The 16775-nt window shown below is 44.6% G+C and overlaps 1 pseudogene; it reads right to left on the reverse strand.

Annotated features, from left to right (window-relative positions):
* Positions 1-16447, reverse strand: part of LOC102385932 — a 36112-nt pseudogene extending 19665 nt beyond the window's left edge.
* Between the last annotated feature and the right edge of the window lie 328 nt (positions 16448-16775).

The raw sequence follows: 16775 nt of genomic DNA on the forward strand, positions 1-16775 counted from the left end.
CTCTCCTTCCCCCAATCCAAACTCTGCAATCCGTACATAAATCAATAACATCATCTGGAGTGTTTTACTACCTCCAGTATTTATTTCCAGCAAGCTGTTCGCCTCCTGGGAAGATGTTTGTCTACACAGCTGAGACCCATATCTCATTATGATCACTGTAGCTGAGGTTAGGAAGACACGCACTCACCTTTCCTAAATTTCACAACACTTCGCACAATGTCCCAGGGGGATTTCCTTTTAAGGTGGCATGACAAAGCCGAGCAGTTCTTCATTTGCTGAAAGACTACATCTTGTGCCTCAGAGAGGAAAGCTGTCTAAGATGAGAGAGTGTTTGTGTGTGTGAGTATGACATGATTCAGATGGATAGGCCATTTAAATACATTACAATAGGACAGCAATAATGCTGAAACTTAAGTATGTAAAGACAGGAAATGACAAAGTTAAGGTTGCACATGGAACCATCACTTTGCTTCATTATGCATATGGATAATAGCACTCTTCCAATGACCTGACCACATGCTCTTTCTCAAATATAACAATTTTTAGTTATTATTTTCTTTGTGGTTATGCAGCTTAATCAAGAACTTATCTAGAGTTCTGCAAGCTAATTTCCCAGAGCCTTTCACCTCATGTAATCATTTACACCTGAACCAAATACAGCTGTTTTGCCCTTATTTTCCTTTAATCTAATTGACTTTGCAAGATGCAAGGTAAAGGATAATTGAACAAACCCCATCATTAATCCAATCCAACTCTACAGTGAGAGGAAGAACACATGGTTTGTTTTCTCTCAGATATTTCTTGCACATTAAAAGAAAACAGGCTGACCCAGAAAATTATAAGTAATCTCCCTCCTTTCTGTTAATCTATTATTGTACCTTGTTACTGTTAGGTGAGTTGCCACTTTCTGGATTTGTTTCTTCTCTTGTCTTTCTCTCTGGTCTTTTAAGCTTCTGCAGAACAAGAAATACCACATGCTCCTTTTTCCCAGTGCGCTCCCTGTCTTCACTTTGATTAAGAATTTCCATTGTCACTTCGCTGTTGAAGAAGTCTCTGGCAACAGACTCTAAGATACCTGTATTACAAGGAATCATGGATTAGTGTGGAGACCTCCTGGTGTTAGAGGAGTTTCTTGGAGCCTACATCTCTATTTGGGAAACCTCTTTTCTTTCTTGTGCGTCTCAGCAATTTCTTCTAGGAGTTATCTTACCACCTGTGTTGTTTAATTTTTAATATATTGGCATGAAGGATCCTATGCAAAGTAAGTTTCTAATAAGATTTTTATACTGACCTACATTTCTGGAAACTCATGGTGATCGGTGATTTTGAGGACTATAGTCTTCATTCTGTTAAACTCAAGGTTCACACTAGTGCAATTTTAGGGAAGTGGGATTTCTTCCTAGTGGAGCTGAGGTCAGAATTTGGCCCAAAATTAGAACAGTGAAGCTTGTAGATGTCTTTTCTGGGTGAAAGCACTCGATAACTCTTATAATTAATTTACTAAAAGGAGAGAGCAAGTTGGTTCTCCTCCATCTAATATAAAATTATAAACCAAAGAACCCACAATTCAGCTGATACAGATGCTACACAAGTGTCTTCCTTTCTGCCTCTGTAGGTTATATATAGAGCACCCATTACTGGACATATAACCCAGATGTGTAACCCCAAGAGTTTAGACTTTTTTACATTAACACAGCCACAGACATGAAAACCATAAGCACTAATACCCATTATGATTCCCACTGTCCACAACAAAACATGCATGCACACACATGCACATGGAAACTTACTCCCATTTGTTAAAAAAGCACCCAGCAGTGTTGTCTCCTTTAAAAGTGGATAGGATCTACACATGCCTTACAAAGTTCTGTAGCCCCAGGCCTTACCTAACACCAAAGTTACATAACTAATTGTATGTGTCCAAACTAAGTCTCTAAACTGAGTGCAAAGTCCTGCATTAGCTGCACTTTTATGTTGGTTTAAGACTGGGTTAAGTGTGCATTGAAATTTTGCCAAAGAAAAGAGGCACAAGTGACTGTGATATTGCTTCCAAAGTGAAGGTTTCAATTTTTTTCTTTTAATTGTAATTTTCCTGGATTGGGCAGTGGTGAAGGGTGGGGGGAGGGAGGGATAATGATTTTCTGACTGAGTGTAGTCTTTTGTTCGTGATGGCCCCAGATCAAAATCCTCATTCTCAACATCTGTAGATCCAGGAAGGTTTGAATCCAGAGTCAAATCTGAAGCTTGAATCTCAGGCTCACCTTATTTCCCCCATTAATCCCCACTGTATTAAGCAAACAATTTGGATGCACCAACGTGTACCAGAGATGTACTGGCTGGAAAGGAGGCTGCCCCATCTGATTTCAGAAACTGAGACTCAGTGATAAAATACTGGTCAGGCCCTTTAACACAGACTATAAACCAAGTGAAGTCATGATCCTCATTTGAATAAAAATTAAAGAAACACTGGGATTTACAGTCCAGAAAGCGTGTGACTAGAGGCCTGACATAAGGCAGGCTAGGAAATGGTTCAAGTCTAAATTAAGTAAACTCTGGGTATATGAAGGAAAAGGCAAGATCTGGAATGTCTCACCCACTGCACTGATAGGCCTTGGGGAAAGGATTGGAGATGGGGAAGGGCGGGCAGAGAGGGACAGGCCTCCAGCAAGGATATAAGTTGTTCATGGATTGACAGGCTGTTTTCAAGTGGTGAGGACAGGATTCAAATGGCCTCCGATAAAATAAATGATATTGACTTGAATCCTGTTATGTGTAGCTGCTCTTATGTAGGAGTCTTAGTCTGGAGCTTCAGAGGGGGAAGGAGGCACTTCTCTTCTGTGATAATGAGTCCAAAAAATACTTCCTAGTCTTTTACCCTCACCAGTCTCAGAAGTCTCTTAGTCAAGGTCTGCCCTTGCTATAAAAAAGGACCTTATGGCTTGACCTGTGGCTGAACCATATAAATTACTAAGTCAATGAGGGGAAACTGAGGCCTGGTTTACCTGATGTGGATCAGGAAAGAAATTCCTCTATATGCCTCAAAAGAGCTAGGTATCCAGGTTGTAATCGTATTGGTGTAGAGGAAAAGGCAATCAGGACTCGTAGCAGAGATGATATCTTTCATTAGACCAACAAGATTTTTGCAAAAAAATTAAAATTTTATAATTAAAAAAGTTACATTATAAAATCTTAAAATTTACATTTAAAATGTTAGAATTTTAATTTTTAATCTCATTTTTAAAATACAAATTTAAAAATAATTTTTTTTTTTTTTTTTTTTGCAAAAATCTTGTTGGTCTAATAAAATATATAATCTCTACTAGGAGTCCTGATTGTCAAAAGATCTATGCACTTTGTGAATATGGTGACAAGTCCCTTCATCAAAGATCTTACAGTCTAGATTGACAGTATAAAATGAAGCAATATGGGAAAGAAAGAAAGTATCTAGTGGACTCCAGCATGTCCTTTTGACCCTGGCATTTTCTTAACTTACTTTTAAAGTATATATTCTAGCTTCCTTTTGTAAATGCTTCCTTGTAGACAGGACTATATATTTCATGCCCTTTAGGAGAAGCATGTTTTTAAAGAAGGTCTTCAAGGAGGACCAGTCTAGAGCGTGAAAGAAAGCAATGAAAGAGAAGACCAAGAAAGAGCTGATTTCTCAGAAAGAACAAAAAAGAGTGAGAGATGCAAGAACAAAGTTGAGCAAGGCTTTGAAAGTAAGCCAAAAAGTGCTGAAATCCTAGGAATCTCTGTAGTAGATCCCACCCATTATGGTAGTCATCTCAGTGGAGGCCCTTGTTAGCTGACTTCCCTTCAATCGAATTTTCAAGAAAAGCATGTCTGGATGATGGGCATCTGAGAAGCCAGTAGAACCTACAATGAGGTAATATTGCTTTTTACCTGGGACAATATGACACAGGCCCCTCCTGTCAGAATAGTAGTGAAGTAACATTGTCCCATCTGTCCTCTTCTCCACACGAAAGGACGGCGCATTCATTTCCTACATAAAAGGGATTGGAAAACTCAAATTTTCATACTGTATAGTCTTTCACTCTAGAGCTGCATGGGAAAAATCTCTTGGTCACAAAATCATGATGTAATATGATATAATCAGCATAGCTTCACTGAAATCAACCATCATCCTAACTGATGTTGATTCAAAACAGTTGAGGGAGTTGCCTACTGATGACTTCAGGTAGATAATGACTGTCAGCAAATACAGGACAACTGAAAACTGTAATGGGGGAGAAAAAGCTAACTTTTAAGAGAGAATGCTTCATTCCATCATGTTTCATTAATTTTTGTTTTTACTCCTTGGGACTTCATTCACAAAATTCAAGGGTAGGTAGGAAAGCCCAAAAAGTGGTAGTGCCCATCTTGCTTTTAGACTTCCAAGGGCTTCCTCCAATGGGACTGACCAGAGTTGGTATAGGAAGGGCAAAGCCAGAGTATTGACTCTACACATGGCCTTCCCATACAGAGAGGTAACTACAGACATTATTCTGAATTGGCTTGCATTTAATCTATCTCTAAAATCCCCCTTGTTGCTTCAGCCTAGCAATTCCACTGATATTCCATGGGTTTTCTCCTTTAAGGAGGCCTGGGTGGTGGACAGAGGACTTCCTACCCAACACCAAACTAGAACTGTTATGTGAAAGAGCCTTATTAATTGTCTGGAACAGAGAGAGAAGATAGTACCTGGTAAGACAATGCAAGGTAACTATGAAGAGCATCTAGATTCTCAATAAATTCAGTTAGATTCCCTCCCAGAGTCTGTAGCATTCGGTCATACCCTGACATCTTACAGAAAGTGAAGAAATATTCTCCAAAAAGCTTCAGCACTGTTGCTTCTGACACTCCTGAAAAAAGAGACAGTAAAAATCAGGGTTGTGTTATGGTATCAAAATCATGTGGCATGAATCATGAAACTTTAAAGGCTGAATGGTATGTGGCCAAATAGCATAGGGGCCAAATGGAACCTAGTGTGCAGAGGCATAGCAGTGCAGCTCTGTGCCCAGGGCAGACAGGGTACACAGGGAAGCACTGACCACTGCCATGCCAATTGCAGCAGTGTAATCAGCAAGGATCCTGGTTTTGTCTGATAAGAAAACATCCCCAATTTTTAAGCATTTGCTTCCACCAAGCATGTTCCAAATTTCATAGATTCATAGATTCATAGAAGTAGGGTTGGAAAGGACCTTGTAGATCATCAAGTCCGACCCCATGCCATGGACAGGAGAGAAAACCGGGCTCAAATGACCCCATCCAGGTAGACATCAAGCCTCTTAAAGCCCCCCGGGGTAGGAGCCATCACCACTTCCCTTGGAAGTTGGTTCCAGATCCTAGCCGCCCTGACTGTGAAGTAGTGCCTTCGGATGTCTAGTCTAAACCTACTCTCCAACAACTTGTGGCCGTTATTCCTTGTTACCCTGGGGGGTGCTAGGGGGAACAGGGTCTATCCCAAACTCTGCTTGTCTCCCCTGGTGAGTTTATAGAAGGCTACCAGGTCCCCCCTCAGCCTTCTCTTGCGAAGGCTGAACAGGTTCAGGTCCCATAGCCTCTCTTTGTAGGGTCTGCTCTGCTGTCCGAGGATCAGGCGGGTGTCCCTCCTCTGGACCCTCTCAATGCTGTCCACATCCATCCTGAAGTGCGGCACCCAGAACTGAACACAGTACTCCAGCTGCAGCCTGACTAGTGTCACATAGAGAGGGAGGATCACCTCCTTGGCCCTGCTTGAGGGCCAAGGACATGTTTCATGGGACATGTTTAGTGGGAGCCTGAAGTCCCAAAGCCTCATGTCCCAAAGCCTCCCAAATAAGGCTTTATACCTGTTTTAAAGCAGTCCTGAGCACACATGTGTTCCAGTGCCATATTATGCTTCCTTATCTCAGGCATGCTCCTTGTTATATGCCCAGGGCTGTTCCAAACTAGGTACATAGTTTCATTTCTTGGAATGGGTTTGGACTGAACATGAGCAAGTGGGTAGAGCATTCTTCAGGCTGGTAGTCCCAGGTTCAGTAGGAAGGTGCTGTAGAGAAGTTCCAAACTAATGAGATAGGATATATTCCTATCTGGATGCCTGTAACAGCCATATTATATGGAATTTAGTGGACTGTTTATTAGGCTACCAGGTAGGAGCACCTCCAAACATTCAAAGGCCCTGAGAACTATGTACCATCAGATCAATTTATCGCAACCACAAAGCTTGCAAAGATTATACTAGTGTGAAAGTTGCATTTCATCATAAAGTCATGCTGACAGCATGGTTTTTGAGGGGCCCTAGTGTCAAAACTTATGCTCAGAAGCCAATGAACCTCTTACCTCAGTCATCCTTCCCAAGAGTTGCCCTCAAAATTTAGAAGGATCTCTCCAAAGACATCCAGGGGATGTCTACCCCACCTTCTCAGTGTGTGCTGGGAGGGATCCCCCTCAGCATCCCCTACTCCCTTAAAACCTGCTCTCACTCCAAACCCCAAAATGTCCAAGTAAGACCATCCCTGGGGCATACCTAGAAACTGCTCTCAGGCATGCTGGAGGGGCCAAGGTCTCAAGAGTGGTCATTGGGGAAATGGCATTCCCTAAAGTAGTTTCACTGCCATGTTTCCAAGCATGGTGTTTGCAAGCAGTAGGGGGTGGGTAAGATGTGCTGGGGAACATCACACTGAATGCATGGTATAGATGCACCCCTAATATTAGAGGGGTATGTCCTGAGATGGGCCCAGCTCTAGACATATTTAATAGATTTCATAGACATTAGGGCTGGAAGGGACCTCGGAAGATCATCGAGGCCAGCCCCCTGCCCAAAGGGCAGGAAGTCAGCTGGGTTCATAGGATCACAGTAAGATGAGCATCCAGTTTGCTCTTGAAGGTGTTCAATGTGGGCGCTTGAACCACCTCCGGTGGCAGGCTGTTTCAGACCTTGGGGGCTCGGACAGTAAAGAAATTCTTCCTTATGTCCAGCCTGAAACGGTCTTGTAGTAGTTTATGACCATTTGACCTAGTCGTCATCCCTTGGGGCGCTCTGTTGAACAAACATTCCCCCAGATACTGGTGGTCACCCCTGATAAACTTATAGGTGGCCATCAGATCACCCCTGAGCCTGCACTTTTCCAGGCTAAAGAGCCCCAGGGCTCTCAGCCTGTCATCGTAGGGTCTGCTTCCCTGACCTCTGATCATGCGCATGGCTCTTCCCTGCAAGAGGCAAGGTAGATTTTCACCTCTATAGACTAACTAATTTAGAGACGTACAGCAAAAGATTTTGTAAGCAGTGGGCTTGCTTCATCGTTGCTGTGAAGGGACTTCAGGAAGTAGAGCTTCTAAACAGAAAGCAGTGATTAGAGTACAAAGGGGGAAGAAAAAAGGGTGGGCGGCACTGCTGAGAGAGGCAAGGAGAGAGAAAAACAAAGCAGTTAGCCCTATGTCCCTCAGTGGGTTTATAAAAATGAATCCAGGTAATAGGATAAGACTTCATAGTCTTGATTTAGACCAGTGATGCTCAACCAGTGGCTCCATGCGCCAAATGGGTGCTGGGGGCCCCCTCACTCCCAGCATCACCACCATCTGCACAGAGCACAATGTGGGCCAGGCCCAGAGGGAACAGCTTGGTGCAACCTTTCAGCCCACAGCTGCAGCCCACCCTCTCCCATGCCTGCTAGACCCCAGCCCCATGTTGTTGGGATGGGTGGGGAGGGGACGGCTGCACCAGGCTGTTCCCGTCAGGTCTGGCTCGCACTGTGCTCGGCAGCAGCACTGGAAGCGGGGGTTGGGGGGACTATGGCCCCCCTGTGGCCCTATGGCCCCCCTGTGGCCCTGCTCCCAGCACCGCCACTGCAGCTACCTGGCCTGAATGCAGCCTGGCTGGAAACAGCCTAATGTTGTCCTGGCCCCAGCCCACCCTGCTCGCAGAGCCAGGGGCATGCACCCCCTGTGCCTTCCTGGGCTGCATGACCCCCACTCGCCATGTCCCTGGATAAGCCACTCGTGGCTCCATCCCCCACCCCACCCCAGCTGCCACTGTGGGCTGGCCTTTGCACCCCGAGCCCTGCTGCACATGCCCCCCGGGTTTTTACCCCTTCCCTCCCCCACCGACTGACCTGCTGGGCTTGGGCGGGGGGGAGTGGTATGCACATGCACGCATGCACTCAGCCCCCATAGCCCAGGATTGACTTCAAGGGGCTTTGGGATTTACTGGTCGATCCCCATTGACCATTTGGTGACCATTGGTCTAGACCATACTTGACATAATAATGACAACATACTTAATGTCCATGGGTCCCTTCACAGCATCTGAGGAAGTAATCCATCTGCTTATGAAAGCTTATACTATACATGGGACCTGGTTTAAATCATGATTTCGCATTTTTCATGAAAAAAGTGGTTTGCAATGAAATGCCATGATATGGCTGCTGGCTGGGGAGTTCCCAAGCAAACAGCCGGATCATAGTATTTCACTGCAACAAAATGGCTGCTGGAGGCTGGGGAAAGCACTCCCCAGCCAGCATCAAAAAGCCTAATGGCCCAGGGGAGGGAAGAAGGGGTCACAGAAGAGATGGGAAAGAGACCTTGGAGTTACTCCTCTGGGCAAGAAAACTGGGGCGCAAGGGGTAGGGAGTGTCTCAGGGCTGCCTTGGCAGATGGCTTTGGCATTGGGTGGGGCAGGGGCTGTTTGCTCCTCTGGGCAGGAAAACTAGGGAACCAGGAGTTGGGGCGGGGAGAGAGAATACATGTGTGGAAGAGCAAACAGCTTCAAATGGACCTGGTGCCAAAGCTGTCAGCGCACTCTGGGGAGCACAGCGCCTTTAGAATAGGGGTGGGCAATTATTTGGGTCCAAGAGCCGCATAGGGAGGTTTGATGAGCTGTTGTGGTCTGGGACAGCACCCCCTGCCCACCTGCAATAATTCACCAAAACTCCCTATGGGGCTTTTGGTGGATGGGGAGCAGGACAGGTGTGAGTTGCTCCCTGCACATCCTGCTTTGTGGGGGTGGGGAGGGAAGCATGTGTGCATATGTGGGTGTAAAGCAGAGGTGGACAAGCTGGGGGTAAGGGGAGGGAAGGTGGGGGGAGTGGGCAGCTGAGCTCACCATGTCAGCGGCTGCCCCCATGGCGCTCCGCACGGGACCAAGTCCCACTAGGGGCAGCCTGTTCTGTGCTCCCACCTACATCTGCCAGCCTCAGCCCTGGCCCAGGCCCCAGACAGCATGCAGCTTCTGTTAGGGCTGTTCCCAATGTGACTGCAGCCAGCCAGGCTCACATTGTTACCAGGAGGCAAGGGGAGCAGAGCAGCACCTGGCTGGCTGCAGCTGCACTGGGAACAGCCCCACTGGATGTTGTGCACATTGGCCAGATCCAGAGCACCACAGGGGCAGCCACAGGCTGGATCCAGTCAGCTGGCAGGCCGGATCCAGTCCGCGGGCTATAGTTTGCCCACCCCAGCTTTATAGCCAGGGCTGAGGCTGGAACTATGGGCTGGGGACAGGGCAGGCTGCAGCATGGCTCCCACATGGGGGCTCTGATGGGGCTGGCCTGGCCTGGGAGTACACAGCCAAGGGCCAGGTTTAATTGCGGGCAGAGGCCTTGTTCTTATGGCCTCTGATTGCTGCTGAAAAGTCCTGCCTCACTGGAAGAGGTCACTCCTGAGCTCATCATCATCACTGCTGATTGGTGATCCTGAGCTTAGCATCAGACTCACTGCTAATTGTCTGGGAGCCCGGCAGAGCAAAATGGCATTTTTGAAAAGGGAATTTCCTCCCTGCCTGTCAGAAACAATGCAAAGCAGATGGCCGTTACTGCTGTTCCTGCCTCTTCCAGTGGGGTGAGGTATGGGCTTTTCAGCAGTGGTCAGAGGCCTTGGGAGCAAGGCCTCTGTTGCTGCAATTAAATTTGACCCTAAATTTGTCCTCATAACAAATCAGGGGGTTTTGCGGGGGGGTGGGGAGTGGCACAATCTGGGTGTGAAAATGGCAGCCCCTGTCATGATCAGGCCATGATATTACTGAGCTGGGCCCACAATTTAAACCAGGCCCTAGCTATACATCTTTGATTTAGTCTATAAAGGTGCAAATCTACCTTGCCTTCTGCCTGACTCCAGATAAACACGGCTAACTGCCCCTCTTGTGTTATAGATCACTGGACTGTAGCTGGCGAGTGAAATTATAGGGAATTCTTCATTTTGAGATTCTGCAAACAAATGTCAGTGGTCAGTCTGGGAAGACTCTTGTAAACAAAATCCTGCAGGTGTCTTGCAACCCCCGCATTATCCTGTACTTTGATCTTTAACATGTAAAAATGCAATGCAAGTGGCCGCTTTCTTGCTGGGGTGTGCATTGCACATGGGGCTGAAAAACCTCCCAACCTGTTGTAATGGCATAAATGTGCAGTGAAAGAGCTTTGCACAAAAGCTGCTACATTTTTAGGTCTCCTTTCTAGTGGAGTCCTAGGAAGGCACCCCAAGTGGTTCAGGGAAGAGGCTGGATCTCCAAGTTGGCTGGGCAAGGAGAGAGCATGCACTACCCCATCCTTCTGGGGGATGGCCCCTTCCTTCCCCTCCCTCAGACTAAGCAGATCCAAGTGGAGTTGGGTCTTCCTAGCATGAGCCTTCCACAACTTCTCCTGGAATGGTACAACTCTGCTCTGATCCCAGGTACTGCCATCATCTGGCTTCTTGGCATAAAGACAGCATCTGAATTGCACTAAGCTGTCAGTGCTTAATACGTAAAGGAATAAACTGTTCTTACTTAGTGTTTTGCAGGCTTCTTGGATCAGCTTGAAGGTGATAACATCATCATACACTGTATAAGTCATGAAGGTGTCTTGGATCCCTGCCTGTGTTCTGAAAAAATACAGTAGATTATGACTTAGGAAAACACAGAAGGGAAGCCATTCTGTCTGGTAACTGCCTGAAGCCAATCCATCCACTGATAGAGCTGAGTGCAGTGAAACCAGACTAGGGAGATCAGGTCCCAGCTTATTATAATACTCTACATGTTTACATGAGTAATTCCTCCAAGTAGCAACATCCCCCAATTGCATCCAGTTATTCCTTGGCACAGAGGTCTAGAGTCTTCTGGAGAGGTGTATGAATGGGGGCAGAAAGGAACTAGAAGGCAAGGTAAGGGTTCCTTTGAGCTAGCCCCAGTTAAGCACATCTTTTAAAACATAAAGAGAGGTAAACCAAGATAGTCACATGATGGTCAGTGATGAAGGAAAACATATCAGTATTTAATCCTTCAGAAAAAAGGACTTTGGACTGTGCCAGCTATGCATGCTGTATATGCCCGTGTTGGGGAACAATTTCTGGATTCTCTGCTTTAGAAAACTGGGCAGGATGCAGTAGATGACAACTGTTTAAAAACAGCTGTGTGGCTATTGTATTATTTGGAATTATTTATATTGCATCTAGGGGCACTGAATGAAATCAGGGTTTTGGTGTGCCAAGCACAGGACAAACATATAGTAGAAGCTGTACAAACATGGGGTAGGAGGCTGTTGCTACCCTGGAGAGTTTATGGTCTAAATGGACAAAGTGTGAGAAGGGCAGAATCAGTTTAAAAGCAGGGAATTTAGGCATGAAAATGAAGGCCAAGATTTTTTAAATGTTATTGCATTTTGGATATACCAAGTGAGACCCAAAAGGGTGGCGTGGTGACTATCAGGTGCCTCATACCAAACACTCAGGATTCATAGATTCATAGATGTTAGGGTCGGAAGGGACCTCAATAGATCATCGAGTCCGACCCCCTGCATAAGCAGGAATCTCTGCTAGCTTGTGGCCATTATTTCTTGTAACCCCCGGGGGTGCCTTGGTGAATAAATACTCACCAATTCCCTTTTGTGCCCCCGTGATGAACTTATAGGCAGCCACAAGGTCGCCTCTCAACCTTCTCTTGCGGAGGCTGAAAAGGTCCAGTTTCTCTAGTCTCTCCTCATAGGGCTTGGTCTATAGGCCCTTAACCATACGAGTGGCCCTTCTCTGGACCCTCTCCAGGTTATCCGCATCCTTCTTGAAGTGTGGCGCCCAGAATTGCACGCAGTACTCCAACTGCGGTCTGACCAGTGCCCGATAGAGGGGAAGTATCACCTCCTTGGACCTATTCGTCATGCATCTGCTGATGCACAATAAAGTGCCATTGGCTTTTTTGATGGCTTCATCACACTGCCGACTCATGTTCATCTTGGAGTCCACTAGGACTCCCAGATCCCTTTCCACTTCCGTGCCACCCAGCAGGTCATTTCCTAGGCTGTAGGTGTGCTGGACGTTTTTCCTCCCTAGGTGCAGCACTTTGCATTTCTCCTTGTTGAATTGCATTCTGTTGTTTTCTGCCCACTTGTCCAACCTGTCCAGGTCTGCTTGCAGCTGTTCCCTGCCCTCCGGCGTGTCCACCTCTCCCCATAGCTTTGTGTCATCTGCAAACTTGGACAGAGTACATTTCACTCCCTCGTCCAAGTCGCTGATGAAGACATTAAAGAGTATCGGTCCAAGGACCGAGCCCTGCGGGACCCCACTGCCCGCACCCTTCCAGGTCGAAACCAACCCATCTACCACGACTCTCTGGTAGATTGTTAGCAACATCTAGAAAATCTTGGCCTACATGATTTGACTATGGTCAAAAAAGATATTTCTGGAGAACCTGGGAACTGACCCTAATTCTCTTGGGCTTCTTTCATGTGCCTCAACCTTCCCAATCCTTGCTCTCTGGGAAAGCTGCTGATATAAATGGGACCTGATTCAATTCCCTATGCAAACTAGTTGGGTATTCAAGCATGTTTCTTCTCAGCCACATCAACAGGGGTTGGTCTAATTTGTATTACTGACTTTTATAGGTTACTTTGTGAGCATTATCAATGTGATCATCCCTATGCAAAACACAGTCACAGGTCCTGCCCCAAAGTCCTTTCAGGTTTCTGCTGTTCTTTCTATTTTTATCACATGTGATGTTGCTAATTCATCCCTATTCTAATTTTAAGCATGTCCCTAATTAAGTTTTTCTCCTCTGTTCTAGTTACAGTAAACCACTGTGTAGGAAATCTCTGTTGGTTTCACAGGCATTCTATATAGGACAAAACTGTTTGGGAGCCTAGCAGAAGAGAGTTGGAGCATGGTCTGAATAAGTTGGGTGTTTCTGGCATGGTTGCAGATAACAATGCAAGTGAACATCTGAAAGACAAAACTACTATCAGCTCAGCTTAAAAGAGTTGCCAGAGTCAGACATAAATGAATGTGAGGCCCAACATAAGCATGTGTATGTGCTGAAGACAGCCAAAAACTCTCTGCAAATGTCACTGTATACTCTGTTTGATATACAGGCATGAGAAGCCAAGAACATGATTCTTGGATCTTTTGTGCAAACTGTGATGGTTCAAACTTCACTGAGAGCTCTCTATATGTTTTGGCTCAACTTCTGCTCCCAGTTACACTGGTGAAAATCACTCCAGCTTTACACCCATCTCACTGAGTTTATTTTGCCATCTGTCTGTGTTTAGTCTTTATATTAATTATTAGAGCACGCAGCACTTCAGGTTGAAATGCAAGTTCTTTTCCAGGGACTGGAACTGCATGACATGAAAACCATTGAATAGGCACCAGATCTGTTGTTTTAGAGATTACAAATCAGAGTTCTCACTCTTCATTTTTCCATACTTATTGGCATTTCTATGGCATTCGTTACGAGAATTCAGAAGTTCTAAAATATCCATGGACTCTGTTAACAATAACCTGCAAAGCTTGCAAGGTTATTTCCTTTATTATAAATGCATTCTTTGCTGTCTGTTAGCAAAGTTGTCCTTCCTTTCAATGGTATAGGGCTCTGGGGGGAGCAAATTGCATGAGAAATTCCCTTATGGAATTTTTCCCTGTTCATATAATTGTGGGAGAAGGTTGGGCTCCATATCACACACACAGTCCAGAGACTGGGTAGATATGCCCTGTATAAGACACACATACCACCCACAAACCAGATCCCATATCACCCACCAATATGCATGAAATTCTGCAAATTAGGCAATGTGGACTAGCTGTGATTGTCAGCAAGCACATCAGAGACAAGAGAATCTAAGCGTAGCTCTTGACTACTTGGTGCCACTCTAAAGTAACTATATTGCCAGATTTTCCAGATTGGGCATACACAACAGGAGCAAGTGGGTAAAGGGTGCTATACAGTGATGCTCCCAGACTCAGCACAGAGATGGTGTAGGCATGCCCATAGTCCTAATTCCCCTAACAGCTGCTACATCTTGGGAGATGTGTAGCATCAAAGAGGCACAGAAATGTCTGTTAGCTTCAAGGAGCTCTGGATCTCCTTTCTAGCCAGGGTCAGCTGTACTACTTAAGGTTTCCTCTACTCTCTGCTGCTTCCTCCATACAATAGAGATGGTTCTGTGAAAAATCCAACAACCCCCAGACATTTGTGGCTTATTGTAGCCATGTATCAATCCAAGTCTGAAGTTTCCATTTAAAGTGCTTGGAATTTGATATTTTGCAACATGCAACAAATGAAACAACAGAGGGGGAATGTGAAGGTGGCATAAGCTAAAAACATTATTAATTGCAAGGATGAATTCATCTCCTGTAGAACTCCACTGATTTTACTAAATTACACTTGGGATAAACTTGCCTCTCCTAGGCTGTCTGCTGATTTACACTGAGCACAACTCCCTTAAGTTCAATGAGGCTGTAACTCGGAACAGAATTTGGCGCACTCTGCTTATAATTAATTATAATTGTGAAATATAAAGCTCTGTGGCCTGAATGTTCAACAGGACAAGGTCAAATCTAAATCGTCCTTGGTTCCATGAGGAAAATCCCAACTCTCATATGAATGCTTTTCTTCTAGAAGATTTAAAACTTACTTGAGTTTTTCCCAGGTCTCGTCTCCAAATTTCTCTATAACAAGAGATTTCAGGCAGGTATTGATAAAACCATACTAAAGAGGGGGAAAAAATTAACATGTTATGCCTAATGGAACATGAACAAAGTAGAGCTGTTAATGAGCTAATTAAGTAAAATGAAACGATGGCCTCTTTGAGGAAACAATTATATTTTTACTCATTTCCTATAAGTTTGTTTGTTTAATAGCTCTGCTCATTCCAACCCTCATGCAGAACCTATGGATACTTGTTCATTGCATATCAGTGGTCCTGGTTTCCACAGAGAAAATATATTAATGAAATTTTAAGGCTAATATGTAAGTAAAGATGTTTACAAAAATTTTTTGCCAGTTATGTGAACTCTTTTTGGAACTCATATGGCTAAAATATAGACAGATCAAAGAAGGAAACTGATGAATCTTGCATCAAGCTGAAGACTTGACTGAAAGGCAACTGTTTTGTTAGGAAAAACCACAGCATAATTGGTATTTACATCTGACTTATGAAACTGGCTATTGAATTAGAAAAACGTGTTCTTTCACTGCATATGTTTGCCTAAAACAGCAATGCTAAAAGAAGCTTACCATGGTAGTGCTGTCTGCTCTCAGATTGTGTGGGCAGGTGCTCTGGGTTGTTCTGGAGTGTCTGAGTTGCCTATGCTTGTTGATGTTTTGTTACCAATACTGAGATTTTTTTTTTAATGCATCAATTTGTAATGTCTGGAGCCCTTTGCACAGGGAACAAAGAAATCCACCGAGAATTAAGAAACTAACAACTTACTATTCAACATATTCTTTCCAAGCAAAGCTTTAACATCAGAGATAAAGAGGTCACGTACAGAGATAATAGGAGAAGAAAGCGATTTTTAGTCCAAAGTAGAAATCCAGTGTTTTCATGCTCTGATGCATCAGTTGTGAATACAATGCACTTGGCATCCAAATACACAGATTCAGGGAGTTTATCTGGAAAGAACTTAAAGGAGTGACCAAAGGGATTGAAAGCTATTTATATGTCGTATGTACTTTGATAATGTCTCACACCACAGTATCTAAGTACAATGCAACAGCTAAGGGCAGCAGTGCCCAGGAAGGCAATATTTTCAGTCTCTCTGTATCCTAGTGTCTATCTTTAAATGTATTTTTTTCTTCTTGCCTTTTTGTTTTCTGTAGCATCTTCATGTTAAGGGAGGGCTCCAGACTTCCACTAATGTCAGAGAGATCAAAATCTGGTCTCTGTAATCTTACTTGGGTGCATAATAACAAGTTTGATCTATTACCACGAGGAAACTGATGAGTGAGATGGTTACCACAACAAAATATCCATGGAAAATGCCATTCTCTCTCATACACAACCTCTAGCTGATGAAGATAATTGCAAGTGTGGTGAATAGCTGTACCCTAAAGTTCTTCTGAGACTGCCATAGCCACTGCATTTGGAATAGCAATGGTACTTTTAATACTGTTCTTGGTGCCCACCTTTTGAGGGAACATTGTATTCACATTGGCAGGAGCTTTGTTCAATGAGAATGGAAATCTTGCCAAGCTCCTGGATGGGTTTTTACAGTCTCTCACAACTGTCATTAACAATCCCCAAAACAGAAGGATCCTATACACATACTCAGGGGGGTGGGGGGTGCATTTTAACTAGAGTACTTCCCGGACAGTCATTCTAATTAAAGTGCCACAGCGTCACATGTATTAAGCCTCTGTGTGTTTAAAAATGGCCACAGGATGCTTTAACTAAAGCTCATTTGACAAAGTTTAGTTAAAGCACCCCAGCAGCCATTTTGAAATCTGCAGGGGCTTATACATGTCACCCTCCAGCAATGCTAGAATGTTCTAATTAGAATTACTTGAATCTGCTCCAACACCTTCTAATTAGAACATGTCAGAGCACATATATAGGCAC

This window comes from Alligator sinensis, unplaced genomic scaffold (assembly GCF_000455745.1).
Source record: "Alligator sinensis unplaced genomic scaffold, ASM45574v1 scaffold324_1, whole genome shotgun sequence".
Lineage (NCBI taxonomy): Eukaryota > Metazoa > Chordata > Crocodylia > Alligatoridae > Alligator > Alligator sinensis.